The sequence below is a fragment of the Panthera leo genome, chromosome A1 (assembly GCF_018350215.1).
Source record: "Panthera leo isolate Ple1 chromosome A1, P.leo_Ple1_pat1.1, whole genome shotgun sequence".
Taxonomy (NCBI): domain Eukaryota; kingdom Metazoa; phylum Chordata; class Mammalia; order Carnivora; family Felidae; genus Panthera; species Panthera leo.
The window spans coordinates 71,714,542-71,730,679 of NC_056679.1; the positions used below are offsets into that span (position 1 = coordinate 71,714,542).

At 39.6% G+C, this 16,138-nt stretch overlaps 1 protein-coding gene across 4 annotated transcripts in view; it reads right to left on the minus strand.

The window, feature by feature from the left end:
• NALCN (sodium leak channel, non-selective) overlaps positions 1–16,138 on the minus strand; it is a 289,974-nt gene that overhangs the window by 99,123 nt on the left and 174,713 nt on the right. The window lies entirely within an intron of this gene.

Sequence of the window (16,138 nt, forward strand, 5' to 3'; positions counted from 1 at the left end):
TAAGAATTGCAAAGATAGTAAGATAGTACAGAGAGTTCCTGTATGCCCTTGACCCAGCTTTTTCTTATGTTAGCATCTTACATAACCATAGAACATCTATCAAAACTAAGAAATTAACCTTGGTCGAAATACTTTTAACTAAAGCACAGACACTGGTTTTTGTATCAGTGTCTTTTCTGTTTCAAGATCCAGTCCCGGTGCCACATTGTATTTCGTTATCATGTCTTTTTAGGCTCCTCTAGAGCGTGTGACAGTTTCTCGTACCTTCCTTGTTTTTAAAAGACCTTGGCCGTTTTAAGGCATACTGGGCAGGTAACTTGCAGAATGGCCCTCAGTATGGGGTTGTCCAATGCTTTCTCAGGATTTGGCTGACGTTGTGGATTTGGGGGGAACAGTATTATGGAGACGCTAGGCTTATCTCATCATATCAGGGGGAACATGACACCAATGTGCCTTCATGTTGGTGATGGCGACTGTCATTACTGGGGTAAGGTATCTTCCAGGTTTCTGTAACTGTAACGTTACAGTCTCTGTTTCCTTACACTACCAGGTAGAAATCACCAATTCCTGCCCACAGTTAAGAAGAGAAGACTTAGGCTTCACCTCCAAGGAGGGGGAAGTATCAAAGAATTTGCAGACATATGTTAAAAACCATCAGAATAGGGGCGCCTGGGTGGCTCAGTCGGTTAAGCGCCCGACTTCAGCTCAGGTCACGATCTCGCGGTCCGTGAGTTCGAGCCCTGCGTCGGGCTCTGGGCTGATGGCTCAGAGCCTGGAGCCTGCTTCCGATTCTGTGTCTCCCTCTCTCTCTGCCCCTCCCCCGTTCATGCTGTGTCTCTCTCTGCCTCAAAATTAAATAAACGTTAAAAAAATTAAAAAAAAACCCATCAGAATAATTAAAAAAAAAGTTTTGAAGGAAGAAACTTTGAGGTCACGTAAATGTCTATTTCTCCTTAGAGCCTCATATTGATTTTAGCACGCAGCAGTAGGTCCTGCTTATAAATATAATGTTCTAATGGCGATTTTCTATTTCCCTCATTTATTATTCTATTATTTCTATTTCTCTATATTGCCTCTATATTCACTCGGGATTATTCTGTAAGGAACAGTTGTCACTTCTCCACTTTTAAATTCGATAATTTATGTGTAAGTATGGCTTTTTGGCTGTTTATTTCATTCTTTGGGTTATAATCTAAGACCATTATTATTTATTTGATTGCTCAATTTGTCATCGGGGGCTCTTTCAGGTGGCTTCTTACTCTTCCAGTATACCCTTTTCTTTTTCTTTTCTTCTCCTTTCTTTTTAAAAAGTACTTCCTTACTTTCTGGGCTCCACAAAGTACTTAAATCTTATCTTCTATTTCCCCCGACTCAGCTTGAGAATCAACCATTCCTCCAAAGAGCCCTGATTTGCTTTACTGGAGAATGGTATTTAGAAATGAAAATCTTAGGGGCGCTTGGGTGGCTGGCTCAATCAGTTGAGCGTCTGACTTCAACTCAGGTCATGATCTCCCCGTCCATGAGTTCGAGCCCTACATCAGGCTCTGTGCTGACAGCTCAGAACCTGGAGCCTGCCTCGGATCCTGTGTCTCCCTCTCTCTCTGCCCGTCCCCTGTGCATGCTCTGTCTGTCTCTCTTACTCTAAAAAATAAATAAACACTAAAAAATTTAAAAGAAATGAAAATCTTAGCACCAGGTTTGCTTGTTGTTATTGATAGGTCACTGCTTCTAGGCTCACTCAGAGGAAATAATGTATGTATATAAAAGAATGTATATATGCATACCTATATTTAACACCTGTGTATGGATGGATAGGTCTTATGTAACCTTAGATTATATACATGTATCCATCCAAGTATCTGTGTATCTGTCTATGTATCTATCTTCTATCTTAAAATAAACTGAGCTTATACTAATACTCCTACTCCAATCTGGTGCCATAGGGTTAATTCTGGCATCTCCCCTTCGAGTATTTGTAACTTCTTTCTCTGACAGTGTGACATTATCTACAGTAAGTTTCCTTATCTGTTCCAGCTTAGTGTACATATAACTAGTATCAGTAAAGTATTTACCGCAAAACAAATACCACACTTTAAACTGGAGGTACGGAAGACACATATTTCGCAGTCCCCACAGTGGGGCCTTGAACCTCAGCCGAGTTCTGTCTCCTTAAGTAATTCCTTTTCAGGAAATAAGCATGCATTTTCCAAGTACCATTCCTGAGTATGCTTATGGTAGATTGTAGAGTTGTTCAATTTTGCAGACTTTGATAAAAACGGCTTATTAGATGCACTATGAAGATTCACATTAATCAACATATTTTATGCAAAGCAAAATGGAAATAGGAATAACATCAAAACGAAATAGCATGCATGTACATTTCTCGTTTCCTAGAAATAACCTCAGTCACTCTTTTGTTCATATCAGAGTAGAAACTATTCGATAGTCATACGGCTGTGTGTGAGAATGTCAGTCTCACCCCATCTCCCACTATGCCTACTGTTGAGCAAGCACCCGGAGTAGAATATAAGGAAAGGCCAATAATGAACTCATTAACTCTCGAGTGCAAGGAAGCAGAATTATTAATAAAGAGAAAGAAGACTGGTTATTTTGATAAAGTCCATAACTCTCTGGCCACCTTTTATTAAAAATCATTCCAGTTCAATCCAGTCTCCTACCTGATTCAAACCTTCCCCAAGCCCCTACCTCATAGGGCTACAAGTGTGACTTCAGGTCTGGAACTGGGGAGGGGACATGCTCCCTTCCTTCACTGCTCCACATTTCCTTCTTTAGGGTCTAGCTTCTTTAGAGCAGAGGCCAGGGTGGAGGGTTAGGAGAAGAAAGGATTGTCTTAGGAAACCAGCCACATTTCAGGGTGGCCCCCTTTGTGTTTTGGTCTGGATCTAGACCTGTTGGAAGCTGATGACTTTCTGTAGGGATGACCAGCATTGTAAGCAGTCATAGACATGAAATTCTGGCCTAAAAGGAATGAGGTTGACTAGCTGGGACAATCAGATCTTCTCTTGTTGGGAGTTTGAATTTGAGACAGAGTGTTGATTATTTGTAACAAAACCAAAAGTCAAAACTTACATGGAGAAAAATGAGATTATTTGTGTTGCCTTAAGGGTAAAGCACTTGCAGTTACTAAACATTTTTTTTCAAGTTTCTAGTAGGTCTTTTCTTTCCACTCTGTATAATCTCATCCAGATTTACAACTTCCAGTATTATGTCCATATAGAAAACCTCACTAGGACTGAAGAATCAAAGAGGGAGAGGAGTTTTGTCTGGTTTCTTCCCTGACTTACCCCATGTGCCTAGGACAGTGCCTGGCACATGGTAGGCACTGGCTAAGTGAAGATTACCTTGAACATCCATATTTGTATCTCTAGCCAGCCAGCCAGCCCTCACCCCTGAACTCTAGATGTACACATGCAGCTGTTAGGGGTCTCCACTAAGTCCCAAACTCATCACAGTCACAACATGCCCAAGACTGAATTGTTGATCTTTTCCCTCCAATAGGTTCCATGCTAATGTTTCCTGGCTCAGTGGATGTTACCATTGTACATTCAAGGAGATGAACCTGAAACCAAGAGTCATCCTTGAGACTCTTCCCTTTCTGCCCTTAAATCCAACCCCTCACCACGTCCCTGCTGATTTCACTTGCCAAACAGCTCTCCAATTTACCACTGCCTCCCATCTTCAAGTCTTCTGTGGCTTCCCATGTTCTTAGGTAAAACATAAAATTCTTGGCTTCTCGAAGTGCTGCGTGGTCTATGCCCAGCTTGCTTGTCTACACTCATTTTACACCACTTGGCCCTGGGCTTTCTGGTCACTGTTGCTCATCCTTCAGAACTTAGCTCCAGTGTTTCTTTCTCCTCCCTCACTGCCCTTATCTCCACGTGGGTCAGAGTCTTCTATGAACTTCTCACTCAGAAAAATGTTATTATTATTTTTTTAATTTTTAACTTTTTTTAAAATTTATTTTTGAGACAGAGAGAGACAGAGCATGAACAGGGGAGGGGCAGAGAGAGAGGGAGACACAGAATCGGAAGCAGGCTCCAGGCTCTGAGCCATCAGCCCAGAGCCCGACGTGGGGCTCGAACTCACAGACCGCAAGATCATGACCTGAGCTGAAGTCGGATGCTTAACCGACTGAGCCACCCAGGTGCCCCAGAAAAATGTTATTTTCTAAAGGAAGTTCATCTTGGTTTGCAAACATTTATTCATTGGTTTGGATATTTGATTTATGTCCAATTTTTCCACTAGACCATAAAGTCCATGAGAACAGAGAATTTTATTGTTTATTCTTGTCTCTTTAGTGCCTGGCCCAGCGTCTTACACACAGTAGGGACTCAAAGATTTGAGAAACAAATGAACAATCAGATAGTAAAAATGCTTTGGGAAGAATGAAAAGATATATGGACTGAGACTCAGAACAAGCAACAGATGGGCTTTGTAAATGCATTGGCGTTTGCGTTTAGGTACACACGGGGTAACACTGATTATAATCTTAACTCCTTATAGTCTTAACAGTTATGAAGGAGTCTTTTTGCAATGCAATGACTGTGAGACACTGAATAAAACTGAAAACCAGTTGTCATGCTTTTCCCTTAGAACCATAACAATCTACTTTCCCATTGCCTGTGAAAGGATCTAAAGGAAAAAAATGCTGTTCACTTAAAAAAATTTTCTTCTCTTGATTTCAGAAAGCAAATGAGATAGAGTCCCCACAGCTCAGCAGTAGGCACAGGGCTGGGCATGTGGAGTTGAGGCAGAGCTGAAGGGAGAGCTTCTTCCCCAGTTAGGGCATGTTTTACCTATGTACCTTCTCATTTTTTTAAAATTGAGGGGTTGCCTTACAGAGTGCTGTGGGAAAAAATGTAATGAAAGTAATTCTGAATTAGCACAATTGTAGAATGATACAACCAACAACTGATCAATGTAAACTTGAACGGTCTTAGGCAAGTCATTTTATGTTTGTTCAAAGGCAAGAGAGACTTCAGGTAATTTATAAAAAGTCCCAAGTGCCAGTGGAATGAGGCAAAGAACAAGGTTTCTGAAAACGAATCCTCTAAAAGTGATCTGGTTTGGGTCACTCATTCATGGAATGAAAATTTGAAAGGGCTTAGAGGAAACCCTTCTTCTAAGAGAGTCTCAAACTTATAACACTCACTTTTTATGGGACTTATGAGATTAAGGGTGAAGGTAAATGATTCCACCTGCTGAGAAAGCTGCTCTTGGTCGATGACAGTTGGTCTGCATCCTGAGTTGCACCTGTTGTCCCCCACTGGACCACGATCTCAGTGCCAAAAGGGAAGCACTTCTTCTTGAGGCCAAAGAACATGACTCTGGAGGTTGTGTTCATTTGTGAGGGCACTGGGTAGCTTAAAACAACAGAAATTTATTGTCTTACAGTTCTGGAGGCTGGCAGTCCAAAATCAAGGTGTCTTTGGGCTTGGTGCCCTCTGGGGGTTCTGAGGGAAGGTCTGTTCCATGCCTCTCTCTTACCTTCTGGTGATGGTCGGCAATTCTTGGTGCTCCTAAGCTTGTAGACACCTCACAGTCTCTGCCTCTGTCATCAGATGGTGTTCTTGTATATCTGTCTGTCTGTTTCTTCTCCTTTTCATATAAGGACACCAGCCTTAGCGGATTAAGGCTCATCCTAAAGATCTCATCTTAACTTGATTGTATTTGCAAATACCTCATTTCCAAATAAGGTCACCTTCAGAAGTATTAGGGATGAGGGCTTCAATATATCTTTTGGGGGAACCCAATTTAATGCACAACCAAAGGACATAAATTCCAAAAGGCACCTCCTCTGTTTGATGACTATCACCGGTTTAACTCCAAAATTCAGGTGGGCTGTTTCCCTTTTGGCACTGACTTCTAGATTTCTAGGCCGTATCTAATGCTGATAATTGATATCCCCAAACTCTGAGTCTCTGTTGTAACCTATCGGCTTGAATTTTGATCTGAATTGTTTTCTGCCTCAGTCACTTTATCTCTTAGAACTGATCTTATTGCAGTCCGTGTCTTTATTGACATAAGCATGTATTAAACAGAAGTCTAACAATGAAGCAATTTCAGAAATAGCAGAGCAAATCCTATATAAGATGACCTCCTGAGATTTAAATTATGGAAAATTATGGGTATTAATATGTGAAGAGTCATTTCTGATTAAAAGATGGAGAGTGGCTTCAAGTGGAGTTGAGTAACATCAAAGGCTTCCAGTAAATACCACTTCCCAAACCCCAGTTGCTAATGATTTGTAGTTTCTTTAGGGTATTGAGCCTCTGGCCCCTGGGCAGCTCAGTGTTTCCTGGAGCAGCAGGAATCCTGGATCTCATGACTCCAACTGCCTGAGATTCCCAGCTGTTGATCCAATGTGTTGTGCAAACATCACTCTCTAACATGCCACAATGGAAAAAAAGGTTGGGTAGTCCTATAGTAAATAGTGGTGACATACTTAAAAACATTAAGAATCATCCAGTAACTAGTGGTCTGTCTGGAAGCTTAGAATATGATAATCCTAAGAAGAAAGGATTGGCAATTCATCCTCACTTCTTTAGCTGTCATTCACTGCTCATGTCTTAGAACCCAACTTCCACCCGAGTGCCTGAGCCCTACTGTCATCACCATCGCTTACCACCTCCTTACTGCTAATATCATCACCATTTTTTTATTTTTAAAGTTTATTTATTTATTTTGAGAGAGAGAGAGAGAGAGAGAGAGAGAGAGAGAACGCATGAGGGGGGAGGGATAGAGAGAGAGGAAGAGAGAATTCCAAGCAGGCTCCACACTGTCAGTGGAGAGCCCAACACGGGGCTCGAGCTCATGAAACCATGAGATCATGACCTGAGCTTAACTGACTGAGCCACCCAGGTAGTCCTACCATTTTTTCATTAAAAACTTTTTTTTAAAGTTGTGATAAAAATACATAACATAAAATGTACCATCTTACTCATTTTTAAGGTACAGTTCAGCAGTGTTAACTACATTCACTTGTTGTGCAAAAGATCTCTAGGACTTTTTCATCTTGCATAATTATAACTCTATAGCCATTGAATGACAACTACCCTCTGCCCCCTCCCCCTGGCTCCTTGCAACCACTAGTCTACTTTCTGTTTCTATGAACAAGTGCACTCCAGGAACCTCACAGAAGTGGAATCATACAGTATTTCTCTTTTTGTCACTGGCTTAAGTCACTGAGCCTAATGTTTTCAACGTTCATCCATGTGTAACGTGTCAGAATTTCCTTCCTTTTTTAAGGCTGAATAATATTCCACTGTATGTATACACAACACATTTTCATTATTCATTCATCTGCTAATGGGCATTTGAGTTGCTTCCACCTCTTGGCTATTGTGAATAATGCTGCAGTAAACATGGGCTTGCAAATATCTCTTCGAGACCCTGCTTTCGATTCTTTTGGATATATACCCAGAAGTGGTATTCCTGGATCATATCTATTTTAATTTTTTGAAGGACTTCATACTGTTTTCCACTGTGGGTACACATTCTCAGCAATAGGGTATACGTGTTCCAATTGTTCCATTTCCTTGCCAATGTTTTTTTTTATTTTCTAGCTTTTTAATAGGGCCATCTTAATGGGTGTGAGGTGGAATCTCATTGTGGTTTTGATGATTAGTGATGCTAAGAATCTTTTCATATGGTTTGTGGACATTCTTATATGTTCTTTGGAGAAATGTCTATCCAAATCCTTTGCTACTTGTTTTGTTGTTGAGTTGTAGAATTCTTTACATATGTGGATATTAACCCCTTTTCAAATACATGATTTGCACATATTTTCTACCATTCCAGACAGTGCCTTTTCACTATGTTGATTATTTCCTTTGATTCACAAATGTTTTTAAGTTTGATGAAGTCCCATTTGTCTATTTTTGCTTTTATTATGTGTACTTTTGATGTCATATCCAAGAAATTATTGCCAGTTTCAATGTCATGAAACTTTTTTGCAATGTTGTCTTCCAGGAGTTTTATAGTTGTAGGTCTTACATTAAGTTCTTTCATCAATTTTGAGTCAATTTTTGTATATAGTGTAAGGTAAGGATCCAGTTTGCATGTGGACATCCAGTTTTCCTCATTGTGTGGTTTTGACATCCTTGTTGAAGATCATTTGACCATAGATATGAAGGTTTATTTCTGGACTGTCTTTCTTCTGTTCCACTGATACATGTCTGTCATTATGTCAGTACCATGTTGTTTGATTACTGTAGCTTGGTCATATATTTTGAGATTAAGGAACATGAGGCTTCAATTTAGTTTGTCTTGTTTGGGGACCTTTGAGGTGCCACAGGAATTTTAGGATTTTGTTTTTCTGTTTCTGCAAAAAAGTACATTAGGATTTGGATAAGGATCACACTGAATCTGTGGATAACTTTGGGTGGTATGAACATTTTAATAATATTCAATCTTCCAATCCATGAACACAGATGTTTTTCAATTATTTGTATTTTCTGTAATTTCTTTCAGCAATGTTTTGTCATTTTCAGTGTAGAAATCTTTTACCTCCCTGGTTAAGTTTATTCCTCAGTATTTTATTCTTCCTGATGTTATTATAAGTAGGAGTGTTTTCTATAATGACAACTTTTGACCTCTCTGAAGTCTTTCACATTGTTAACCATGACCTCCTTCTTGAAACATTTTTACCTTTGAATTTGACAACAAACAGATTCTGGATTTTGCTCCTATGTTTTGGGCTGTGACTTCTTGTTCATATTTTAGGCTCTTCCTCCTTGGCTTATATGATTCATTTGTTGTTCCTCAGGAGACTTTCTTCCCCTGGTAAACTCAGAACTTCTAAAGGCTCAAATTACCACTAGCATGTTGACTCTTGCTCCTACCCAATACCTATTTCAGTCCCAATATTCTATCTAAGCTTTAAACCTTCTAGCTACTCATAGAAATTGTCTCATAAATATCTCCTAGGCATCTCATGGAAAATATGACCAGCCTCTGTCCTCCAAAATAAAACAAACAAAACCCCATTTCTTCCTTCTCCTGTGATCTCTGTCTTGGCACACCTTGGACAATCTAGAAACCTGGGTTACACCTTGGTCTCCTGCCTTTGCTCTGCTCTTACTTCGACTGGTCACCAAATCCTACCCACTGTATTTTCTCCTCTATATTCCACCACCTCTGTATGTTCCCTGGTCTCAGTTTCATTTAGTTGAGGCCACGATCACTGTCTGACTCTGGAATGGTGCTCTTATCATTAGGTCCCTTCAGTCTATTCCCCATGCTGATGTTGGAATGTAGGGAACATTATGTCACTCTTGGGCTTAAATGCCCTCAGGATAATACCTAAATGCTCAGCACCGCTCACAACTTTTCACCTGCAATTTCCTGCTTACTTTTCCAGCTTACCATTTCTCCCTTGATCAACACTTGAGTCAGTGAACACAGTGAACTTCAAGTGACCTCCAAAAAAACACTATGCTTTTTCTTGCCAAAAGAAAAAGCTTGCTGTTCTTTTGGTCCTGAGTGCCCTTCCTCATGCCACTTTCTCCTAACCCCCTTCACCTGGATAGGCATTGCTTGACCATCAGAGTTTAGTCTACACCACACTTGTGAGAAAATGTCTCTGATCTCATCATCAAAATTGGGTATGGCTCCTATGTGCTCCCCAAGTCCCTCATAACATCTATTTACATGTCGCTTTCTCCCACCACCTCACAAGTGACTTAAGGCAGGAACAGTATCTTGGTCATCATTATGTTCCTTGGCCCTAACATAATGTTTGAAGCATAATAGGTGAGTACTCAGATCTCAGGATTACGAAGTGAGTAGATACAGTCTCTGAGCAGTAACCTCCTATCTATAAAAGGGATACCTCATACAATCTTAGCCTGATGCCATTACATATTTGAATCACACAGCCCTCCTCCCTCACCACCCCCCATACCGATTCCTGGCTTATTATGCTATGTTCTGATTATGATTTGACCTTCAGTGTATACACCCACAGTGAGAGAATATGCTAATCCATAGATGTAAGTACATCATCTAACCCACTTTCTAGACTCACATCTCATAATGAATGAATGAACTGGTTCTCTGAGCAGGCATCATGACGTCCTTTGGTGAGGACATTGGATTAGAGTGAGAGAGCCCAGGTCATTTCCACTTACAAACTGTATGAAATTAGGCAAGAAATATACTCCTTTGAGTGTTAGTTTCTGTGTCTGTAATCTCCAGCATAAAATGCAATAATTTAACATGCAGTACCTTGCACGAGGTAGTTTTCAGTATGTGATATTTACCAGCACAGCAGTTATGTCTCTCTTTTATGTTACACTTGTTTAAACAAATTTACTCATGGACCCAAAACCAGGAAGACTGAAGGCCTGACCCAGATCAGGAGACAGCAACCAGTGCTGAGCCGAATCGCACACTCCCCAATACCCTATCTCCATGCAACTGCCCTCCATCTGGAAGGACCTCAGTATGGACACAAGGCAGACATGAAAAGGAAAGCGCCCAGGTAAGGCTAACGAGAAACATGACTCCAGAGCTCACATTTTAAAGAGAATATGTTTTTTTTTTTTTAAATCACACTTACACGAGAGAAAAGCTCCTCTACACGTCCATCCTCACTATGCAGTGGACATCACCAAAGACCAAACATCATCAAGTTTGAACCAGAATTCAAATGAGACTTGATACCACACTGGGAAACAGTTTTGATTTCAGAGGATGGAATTTAATCTAAATAGACTATCTATACTTCCCCTCCCAATGATTCTTTCCCTGAGGCTTCTCTGTGGGCTTTTTTCCCCCTCACAGTTGAATGAATTTTATACTGCTTGAAAGAAAGCCCTTTATATCTGTCTTGCACTGAATTTGCAAAAATCATTAAAGCTGTGAGGAGCCTCCCCATTTTCAAAGTTTGCAAAAACTCCACCTACAACCTCTAGTGTCTTTGCTGCACCACCGAGGATCAAAGTCATCGTCTCCTGGAACTACTGTTCAGAGGACAGCATTGGGTCAAGGAGATTTTTAGCTTCTATGCAAACTGATTTGGCTTCTCAGCAGCCCAATTACACATTCATGGACAACCCCATTTCTAGTCAATTTTCTGGTCTTATATAGAAAACAATTACATGTCTATATCTTTATTTATATCTATACCTGTATCTGTATCTGTATCTGCATCTATATCTACCTCCATCTCCAGGGTCTGGGCTGAGGTTCAGGGTAGTGATAAGAAAAGCATGGTCTCTATTTAATTAGGTATGGGAGCTATGAAAGGATCGTTACTGCTATATTGCTTCCAGGAATCGGTTGCATCTTATATGCAACACACAGGGAAAGCAAAAAATGAGTTTCATATGGAGCATCACTGTCATGACTTTTTAGAACATTATTTATTTTGAAGAGGGAAAAAATAAAGCTACCTTAGTGGCTATCAAGGCACAATGTTGGTGATACCGTGGAGAGGAGGTGTGCTGGGAATGGGTACTTACATTAGAGCCTCTCCAAATGTGTCCCCAAGGGGCCCTTTTAGTATATTGCTCTGAATTCTATTAAAAAAAAGACACTTTTCTGTTTCAAAATACCTTTATTAAGTAATAAATAATTCAATGCTTTCTCCTTTCCCTTAAAAGAAGGCATATAGGGGGGACACCTGGGTGGCTCAGTCAGTTGAGCATCCAACTCTTGATTTTGGCTCAGGTCATGATCTCATGGCTCATGAGATCAAGTCCCAAGTCGGGTTCTGCACTGACAGTGTGGAGCCTACTTGGGATTCTCTCTCTCCCTCTCTGTCCCTTCCCCTTCTCAAAATAAATAAATAAACTTTAAAAAAAATGAAGGCATTTATGAAGAGACTTCAGAGCATTAGCATTAGGGAAGCTTCACTGCCACCTAGAATTTGATTTGCAGATTCCAACTAAAAGTATTAAAGTTGGCATTTGAGTTAGCACATCTGGTCTTACATTGGGTGCACACACAACTCTCTTTCGGCTTCCTCAAGTGTTAAAAATGGTGGTTGGCTCCATACTTTCTCCTGAAGAGTTCTCCTGAAGATGGTCCCTAAGTGGAAGCCACTGTCTCAAAGTCCAAGGAGGTGACCAGAAAGTCATGGGGAAAAGGGATCTAGGATGCTTGTACTTGAGAAGAATGTGATTCTAGGATTCCACCAACAGTTGGTTGTGTTGACTTGCCTTCCCTGAGCTTCTCCCTGAAGGGTTCTGGTGTCCTTTGCCATCTGGCAATTTGACTTTATCACTTTCCTAACTCAGGGTTTGGCCCCATTGCTCCCCCTTCATCCCTGTGTTATATTCATAATCTGTGTTCTTTCCTTTGATTTCATATCTTGAATGATTTTCTAGTGCCTTACTTTACTTCTTCCTTCTTCTCTTCTGTTCTAGTTTTTTTCACCGTACCTTTTAGCTTTCTCCTACCCTGTCCACCTTCAAGGTCATATTTCCTCTCCCAAGCATGAGAACTGACTTTCTCTTTCTAATAGCTTTGTCTAGTGTTTCATATTTAACCTCTGCATGTTAGAGGTGACTCACACTTGTTTCTATTACTCTTGAAAAATGTCTAGGAACCGGCATTTACATTTTAACACAATTGTTTTTTGACCACAATCAGAATAAAACACATTAAAAATCTCTAGAGGCATCGCTGAAATGTAATATGCTGCAAGCACACTGTGTCTGTGTCTAAAGAGGATCGCTACTCCAGAAGGTCACTGAGAGAAGAGGTGCCTTGGGCAGAGTCTGCCATCACGTGTACTGAGTAGTAAGCCTCTGAGCTCTTACCTGCTGCAAAAGTCCTAACTCCTGTGGCTCCGATTAGATCATCTGCTTTCCCAGGGGAAACAAAGAACTATTTTGGGTAGTTTTAATGACTGGGTTGCTTGATTCACTTCCATTCCTCAGAAAACTACCCCTCACACCAAGTTATTTCATGAATATATATTGATGTTTCTGCCATCTAAAACATGATTATTTATAGACGAGTAATTAACATTCCACAACAGGCATGACTCATGTTTGGCATTGATGCAGCTTTCCTGTGACTCAGTCATGGAGCCTGGGCTTTAGGTCTGAATTACCTGGGTTCAAATCCTAACTCTGCCATGTATTCTCTGTGTGACCTTAGGCAAGTTCCTTAACTTCTCTGTGCCTTAGTTTCCCCATCTGTAAGATGGATATATTAATAATACCTACATCACATGGTTGCCATGAAACTTCAATAAATGAACATACACAGCACCTGGAACTGAAAGTGTCTGACAAATGTTACTATAGCTATAGGAACCTACAGATTAGTGGCAGAAAGGATAAATGATGAAAAAAGGTTTGTACTGAACAAAGGCAGATTATGGAGTATGTATGCTTTCTGGAACTTAAAACATTAAGAAAATCAAACATTTTTTACAGCTTCCCCATTCTATTCTCTATCTGGGAATAGTAAAAATAGAGTATAGGAATTTAAACCCTTGAAGGCTGAGGCTACACACAGAAAACGAAATGGGGATTTCAGGGAACATTTGTAATGGAGTTCTGTAAGAAGCTTTGAAAAACAGGCTACCATTTCAGGTATTCACATAATTACATGCACGTGTGTGTGAAAGTACATACAAGTGTGTGTACATTGGGGGGGGTGTGTGGGTGTACGTGAGTGTATTCTTGAAACTATGTAAATGAGCCTCATCTCAAAGACCAAGATGACTGGAAATAAGGGGGGGGGGGTATAAAAATGATGTAATTTGTAGAAAGTAATGAAACACAAATATTCTTATACAAAATGGAAGAAAACAGTAAACATTTTAGTTTAGTGAGATAATCTTTGGTCCACAGCAATTAGTGTACGAATTAATTGATAAATTTAATAGGTATGTAGTGTTAGTCCAGTCATGGCCAAAGAACAATGTGAAAAGTACTAATGAAAATGAGTTTGCCGTTTTGTTTATGGTTGGGATTTTCAATGCTCAAATATCTCTAAATATTCAAAGAAGATACTTCGAATTGTAGGGTGGTACAATCCAATAATTAGCTCTGATGTATAGGATTTCCAGAAATACAGAGCATTACTAATATATAGCAAGTGGTTAAACAAAAACCATTTTATAACTAATGATAGATCCTAAAGCAAAGCCCCGTCTAGTTTACTAAAACTGTATAAACTAAGAAGAAAGTCAGATGTCAGTTAAAATCCTGATTTTTTTATTGTTGGTTTTTCACTTGGGGTCAGATAAAATGTGTGTGTATATATATATATATATATATATATATATATATATATCCTATATATAATATGCAAAAATATTAGTAGGTTTGAATTTTACTGCAAAAATATTAGTAGGATTGAATTCACAAACTTGAAAAGAAATTGCCTATAGATTTATTTTACTTCTTTCTAGTAAAAAATGTGGGCTGGAATTATATGGCATTTTAATTGGCCAATGGTTATTTAAAACCATATTGAACCTGGCTGTAGCACCAATTTGAAGAAAATAAAATAGTTTTCATTTTATCTATAGACTACACATATTTATGTCCTCAGAAAGAGGACATTAAAAATCTATGTATAGTAAGCATTGTACACAGGAAAATCCACATCTAAATACCAGATTTGTAAAGCAAGGACTAAGGTGGCTATCCAACAGCAGATTTTCACTGGTTATGTCTAATGATATGGGTCAGTTTTCACTTTTGAACTCACTAATTACATGTTTCTTCAATAACTAGAAGCTGCATAAAGCATTTGCATCAGTGGCAGAAGAGAAGTTCCCAACTCTCATTTGAATAATCTGTCACTGTTGCTGCAAACTGAAAAGATCTGGAAGAAATCATTTCCACTATGCCCAGAGGGCCATTTTGCTTGTGTAGCTGAAGCACAGGAAAACACTTAAATCCTTCCTTGATATGCTCACAGTGGGCATCCCTTCTATCAAATACATATATATATATATTTTTCTTCTGTTGACTACCCTTGGTTAGAAGCACAGACTTTGGAGATAAACAAAAGTAAAAGGATGAAATGCCTAAAGTGATTTTAGGATATGCAAATGACAAGGGAACCTTTTAAATAGGTTCTGTCTTTGCTTTCGTTAAAGAAAAAATAAAACCCAGGGCACCTGGGTGGCTCAGTCGACAACTGTCTGACTTCGGCTCAGGTCATGATCTCGCAGTTTGTGGGTTTGAGCCCGGTGTCAGGCTCTGTGCTGACAGCTTGGAGCCTGGAGCCTGCTTCGGATTCTGTGTCTCCTTCTCTCCCTGCCCCTCCCCGGCTTGTGCTCTGTCTCTCTCTCTCTCTCAAAAATGAACATTAAACATAAAAAAAAAAAGACAAGTCAGATGCAATTTGAAAATTCTGAATGTATAGGGCCTTCTTATAATTCCAGGTAAGACTTGTTTTCTAGCCTTAGTTTTTCATTAACATCTCAATTATTATTCTTGCAGTGCTGGGGAGCGTGATCCAAGAATATCTTACCTCCCTCCTCAGGCAAGGAAAAGAAGAGCAAAGATAAACTATTGGACTGCATCAAACTAAAAAGTTTCTGCATGGCAAAAGGAATCATCAACAAAATGAAAAGGCAACTTACTGAATGGGAGAAGATATTTGCAAATGATCCATCCAATAAGGGGTTAAATATAAAATATATAAAGAACTTATACAACTCAACATCCCCCAAAACCGAACAATCTGGTTAAAAAATGGCCAGAGAAACTGAATAGACATTTTTCCAAAGAAGACATCTAGGTGGCCAGCTCATGAAAAGATGCGGCACATCACTCATCATCAAGGACATGCACAATGAGATATCACCTCACATCTGTCAGAATGGTTAACGTAAAAAAAAAAAAAAAACACAAGAAACAACAAAGTTGGAAAAAATGAACCCTTATGTACTGTTTTTGGGAATGCAAACTGGTGCGGCCACTCTGGAAAACAGTGTGGAGGTTCCTCAAGAAATTGAAAATAGAATTACCATATGATCCAGTAATTCCACTACTGGGTATTTGCCCAAAGAAAACACAAACACTAATTTGAAAAGATGTATGCACCCCTATGGTTACTGCAGCACTATTTACAATAGCTAAAATATGGGAGCAATCCAACTGTACATCGATAGATGAATGGATACAGAAGAGGTGGTATA